A 6,028-nucleotide genomic window follows, 5' to 3' on the forward strand; every position below is an offset into this window, starting at 1 on the left:
TCTGGATAATGATGATAATATTGATCATGATCACCACGAAAGCAGCCATGCTTTAAAGATGCCTCACAGCACAATACAAAATTTCTGCAGAGTGGGGGATACTTTTCCAAGTGATACTCACGTTGAAATTTTTTACTTTTCTCAGGAAGATATCAACCAAGTCCTTAAACTCCTTACTTCAGATCACAAAACATATGAAGCAGAGTAAAGGCACAAACAAGAGCAACAGGCATTTTGCAAAAATGAACCTTAACTTTTGCTACTTTATAGGACTATGAATTCCAAAGGAGAGTTGACAGAGGACTGAGTGTTCTCCATGATTTTCCTAAAAACCCTGATACAACATCCTGGAGAAGGCAACATGAATGTGGAGCAGCATGATACATAGCAGATATGCAAGTAGCAAAGCCAGTCTGTATTAAAAATATAAAGGATATAAGGTAGACCAGAAGAGAGATGTTTCCTTATATCACATTTGACTAAGGATATAATTCCCTTGTAGAAAGGCAATCGATGTTATATTTGAGTTATGAGTTCTATTGTTTATAATATATTCTGTAGGTATGAGATATATTGCTTATAGAATATTCTATATTTCATAGTAATGAAGGGCCTATGATGATAACTAAAGCTAAGGCTCTAGGATGCAGAAAGTTTTTATTGATTAATTAACTACTGATAGTGAGACTAGGGTAGAGGTTATAAGCAAAGGTTTTAGAGATACAATTGGGTACAAATTTTAGCCTTATTATATTACACACTAGCTTTTTGACCCATCTAGGTTATTGTATATCTATGGGCCTCAATTTCTACTTTCCATCGAAATATCTAATTTCTATGGGCCTGTTATTTCCATTGGAGTAACTACCTCATAGGATTATTTCAAGGACAAAATAAACTATCTGCAAATTACTTAGTAGTGTCTGACACAGATGGGTCATTAATAGTTGCTCTTATTAATTATTAAGACTAAATGGTCTGTAATTTTTCCTTTAAAAGCTAGGAAATAAATTCCTTGGAATTTAAAGCTTATTTTCTCTCATTTGTTTTGTTTTGAAAGTGAGCTTGAAGCATTCTGAAAAGGAAAACAAGCTTGGCATAAGAAAGCCAAACTAATTTGATTTAAAAAATTCTTTATTTACAAACTTCAAAACCTCTAACATTGGATGGATATATTAAATATTTTGAAAAGATGATTAAGAATCTATCATCTTTCCAGTATGTTTTCACCGTACATTTTGCTGATAAATTTCCTATGATATTCAGCTCAAAAAAAAAAAAAAAAACCCACATCAAAGGGAAAATCCCCCTTCTTTGCCTTCACAAAGCATTAACAAAAGTATAAAATTATCTTATCAATGAACTTAAGTGATTATTAACCATCCAGTTATTTTGACAATAAAAGCAAAAAACAAAAAACAAAAAACAAAAAACCTGGTTTGATTGACTTTATACCTAAACTTATTCTATTTTTTTTTAATTACAAAACATGTATATTTATCAATGGGTCACAAAACAATCTGCCCATTTCAGTAGCTGCCCACTCTTGAAACAGCACCTTCATCTATGTGGACCACAGTTCCTAACATCTTATCAATAATCAGTCCTGCAGAGTTGGCAGAATCTTGATATGGTCAAGGTCGATCTTTTGAAAATTCAGATACAAAATGATTTTAAATGTCGTTTCAGCATTTTGTTCTTATAAAAGAAACAATTCATTATTATAGTTTTCTTCCATCTCTGAAACTATACTTTTGCATTATTCAAAAGTGCAGTTTTAATTTTAACAGAAAACTTTTACTTTGCCTTAGAAGACCAAATAAACAATATGAATTGTCTTCCCTGGTTCTGTAGCTTATTATCAACCACTATATTTTTCTTTAAAATTATCAAAAGATTTGTATTTTATATATTTCATAACCATTTATACTAGACCATACTTCATTTCAATAGTAGGATAGCACGTGACCAGGAATATCTCATTGTCTTTAAGGCAGCAGTGAAGAAGTTAATTCATAGCTGCATTTATGAGTGAGATTTATTTTTGACCTGTGGTAAAAAGCTTTACCTTTCAATTACTAAACTATTTTTCCCAAGTGTCAAGAAGTCATACTAGTATAAAAGAGATTAACGTAGCTATAAAAGTAGTTTTTGTTTAAGTAAAGTTTGGAATTAAAAAATAGGGCAGTAAGTTAAAAATCAGTTTCAATCATTGGAACTACCAGAAGGAATAGGAAAAGGATGGGGTCGGGGAAGGGGTGGGGGGAGGAGAGCAAAAGAGACGAGATTGAGATTGATTTTGAGATCTTCAAGCTACACATCACCCATTTTCTTGTTTTGTTTTGTTTTGCCTTCTGGCATTATAATATTAGAGATCTGGACAGCCGAACACCGAACCGTTTCCTCTTACTTTAAAGATTTAAACGATAATATTTTTAAAAAGTCTTCCTGGGTACATCAGGAATACTATTCCAAAGCCATGCGGTAGGGTGTGAAATCAGAGTATTCTTCAAACAAACACGACCTTTTCTGTTTCTTGTACTGCTCTTCTCAACCCAGCCAGAAAACCCAGACAAGTTTATTTACACACACACCCGCACACGCGCGCACACACACACACACACCCACCCACCCACACGCAGAGAGAGCGGCGGAAACACCCTCTTTCTAGCCCTTCCAAACAATTATCTCCGAGAGCAAAAAAGAAAATAATCAACAGCCCTCTGTGCTGGGCGGCTGAGCCGGAGAGCCGGGCGCGAGGAGGGAGGGCCATCGGCGGGCGAGTCGGGAAACGTGGCTCCTCCGGCGAGCAGAGGATTTGTGAAGGGGAGCGCCGGCCCGCGTGCGCCTCTTGTTCCCCGTGTAATTTGCAGCCAATCATCAGTAGGTGTCCGCGTCCCTGCGTCCTCCTCACCTCGGCGCCGATCACCCCCCGCCCCCGCCCCCGCCCCCAACCTCCCACCTCCTCCCTCGCCTTTCTCTCCCGCTCCCCTCCCCCAGCAACCGCACACACGCACACACACAAACAGAGGGAGAGAAGCGGGGGAGAGGGGGGGCGAGAGAGAGAGGGAGAGAGAAGAGACGGAGAGGAGAGAGAGGGGAGAGAGAGAGAGAAAGAGAGAGAGGGAGAGAGAGAGAGAGAGAGAGAGAAGAGACTCCCCGGCTCCCTCCCTCCCTCGCACACAGCGACTGGAGACGGTCGGAGAGCAACGCGCTGGGAGAGGAGAGACCACCGAGAACAGCCCCGCGCTCTCACACATACACTCACACTCGGCTCTTTCCTCTCCCCCCCACCTCCTCCTCCTCCTTCCACCCCCACCACTAACACCATCTCCTCCTCCTCTCTGCAACAAGAAAAAAAAAAGCCATTTACAGGTATTTTTTTTTTTGATCCGCATATTTATTTATCCTCCCCCCCCCAACAGTTTGTTTACAAGTATTAAAGTTGTAATTGGGAGCTGCCAAGACACATCTGGATTTGTGTTTCTTTGTGTTAGGGGGTGATGTGCAACTAATTAAAGGCAGACTGGCAGCGTCTGCAAATTCTAAGGCTCCCCAAATAAAAAGAGACTGGTAAGTGATTGTTCTTTCTCTTTCTCTGGCTTTTTGCTCTTAAATGTTTGCTGTCCGTTGGGATTGTAAAAGTAGATTATTAATGCTGAACTCCAGCAATAAAAGGCGTCGCTGTATTAATTTATTAATTAATCTGCACCCGCCCCTCCTCCTGAATGTTAAATATGACCTTTGATCTCTCTGTCTCTGGTAGACCAGACATACAATATTAGGCATGTACAGTCACATTGTTTAAAGGCAGAACAGGATCATTAAGTGTGGATGTCTAATTTAGCTTGGGAATAGGACTGTAGTTATTTGTGTGTGTTTTATTTTGTTTTTTAAGGAAAATCCAAACAATAGCTGTGGCTTAGGTACCTTTTTCATGCTCCAGAGATGCATTGATTAAACAATAATGACCTGGATAGTGGGCACAATCATTTTCTACAGTTTCTGGTGGTATTAAACCTTGAAGGAGGAAGGGGGAGGTGATGGTAATAAGGAAAGCTTCTGTTTGGAGACACCACTCTAATCCTCTGAAAAGGGGACATTAAATTATTTCTTTATTTGGAACAAGGTCAAAAGACTAAAATGTTGAAATGTTTCCCTCCACTCAGTGTGCTGGTGTCTATGCATGGTTGGCATAACTAGTTTTTACTGAGTAGCAGTTATTATGGTCTTGCAGTTACAATGTGATTCGCAGAAACTGAAGCTATATGCATATTCTTGCTGTGTCTTCCCCCACCCCCTTCCCAGCATCAAGAATATTTAGCCAGGAGCATTTTGGGGGCACCCTTTGTATTGCCTTCAGACCTCTGAAGGGAGCAGTTTTCCCTAATGTGAAACCACAGAGGTGGTTCCTGAATGATTAGGGACTTGCTGTGATTGAAAGATGCCTGCTAGCTTCTAATCCAGCCTGGGGTGAGGTTCCTTATCTTGATTTACTTTGCCTAATAGGGATTTGTTTACATAAACCCCTCTTTTTAGGGCACCTCATCATCAGGTCTTGAAGTTTTTGCACTTGGAGTTTGGGCATAAATGGTTCATTAATCTAATTATAAGTGTAATTGCTATAATTGATATCCATTTTGAAGTGAATATTTGAGACTGAGTCAGACTACTGGGCCCCCATTTAAAATTCCCTGAACTCCACATTCTAGACCAATATGTGGGTTTCAGAAGATGTCTCAAAAAAGATATTCTGGCTGGAAAAAAAAAATCTGGAAACAAAGAAACTGGCTTTTTAGGTTAATATAGACTTTAGGTTTTTGCTTTACTTCTTAAAAGGCTGTGGTGTACCTCTCTCTCTGTAATAAACAACTAAAATACCTCTTCCTAAGCATAATAATGGCCTGTAAGCAAAGAGATGAATGCAAATACCCAGTTATCATTAAACTTTCCTCCTAAAGTGAGCAAAAGGAAAAAAAAATCATTTTAATGGTTATTTCTTCAGGTAATACCTAAAATGAGCCCCCACCATGACCACCACTTTTACTCACTGTAAAAATCAGTGACTGTGAGAGATCCTCCAAAAGTCTAAGCTTTCCTCTTGTCTTGGGAAGAGACCAGAGTCTCCATTAGGAATTGTTGGGAATGTTCTTACAGAGACTGCAGGCACTTGGTTTAAAACCTGTGACATTGTTTGTATTATTTAAAAATTTTCTATCTAGTCCATCTTTTTCTGTCTTTCTTTTAAACAAGTAGAACACCATCCTCTTACCCCCTCCAAGCCCCACCACCAAATGGCTTGTACAATTGAGACCTGTCCTTGGTCCATTGAATTAAGACCCTAACAGAGCCAGCTGTGCTGGGATTCAAACTAATGACCGCAGACACAGAAGGACACTGTGGCAGCTGGTAGTTCTTTTTTCCCTGCCTCTTTAGTTCAGATTGTATGTGGGCAGTCTCTTAGCTCTCAGTTGTATTGTGTTTGCTTACAGTTTATACTCGGATGTATTGTAGACTTTCTCAGTACTTCATTTGCTAATTTCCTGTTCATTTTCCTCATAGGGCCATAGCTGTTTTCTACTTTAGAGCATTTGCATGCCCAGGCAGCACTTGTTCACACATTTCATAATGTTTAAATGCCCTCTGCTTATAGGTAGTATCGCCCTCCCACCCCTGATTTGCATGTCTTTAGCACTCCAATTGCCCTTTTCCCTCGGCATTTGTCACCCCCGTCTTTCCTCTTTCCCTGGGTACCCTGGCTATTAATACATTTTCTCAGGAGGGTTATAAGAATAGGGGGGAGGAGCCGTGGTGTGCTGTGGGGAGGGAGGGAGCGGGGTTGGGAGCGTGGGGGAAGGATGGGAATGGGGGGGAGGCACGTCTTGATGATTGTCATGCAAACGACCTGACGAAGAATGTGGGAGCTTTCAGTGTCTGCGGTGGGGTTGTGAGGGAGGCCGTTTATTTATTTTTCATCTTTTTCCTCGTGCAGCTCGTTGGAATGACTTTCTTTATTTTAGTTGTAACA

At 40.1% G+C, this 6,028-nt stretch overlaps 1 protein-coding gene across 2 annotated transcripts in view; it reads right to left on the reverse strand.

Moving 5' to 3' along the window:
* The window catches only part of LOC146401023 (uncharacterized), a 395,912-nt gene that overhangs the window by 388,696 nt on the left and 1,188 nt on the right, over positions 1 to 6,028 (reverse strand). The gene's annotated exons all lie outside the window — the stretch shown is intronic.

The sequence above is a fragment of the Sus scrofa genome, chromosome 8, assembly GCF_054392235.1.
Source record: "Sus scrofa isolate SSC_HxYL_T2T_F1_AM1 chromosome 8, Sscrofa_HxYL_maternal_Yorkshire_Landrace_v2.0, whole genome shotgun sequence".
In the NCBI taxonomy this organism is placed as follows: Eukaryota; Metazoa; Chordata; class Mammalia; order Artiodactyla; family Suidae; genus Sus; species Sus scrofa.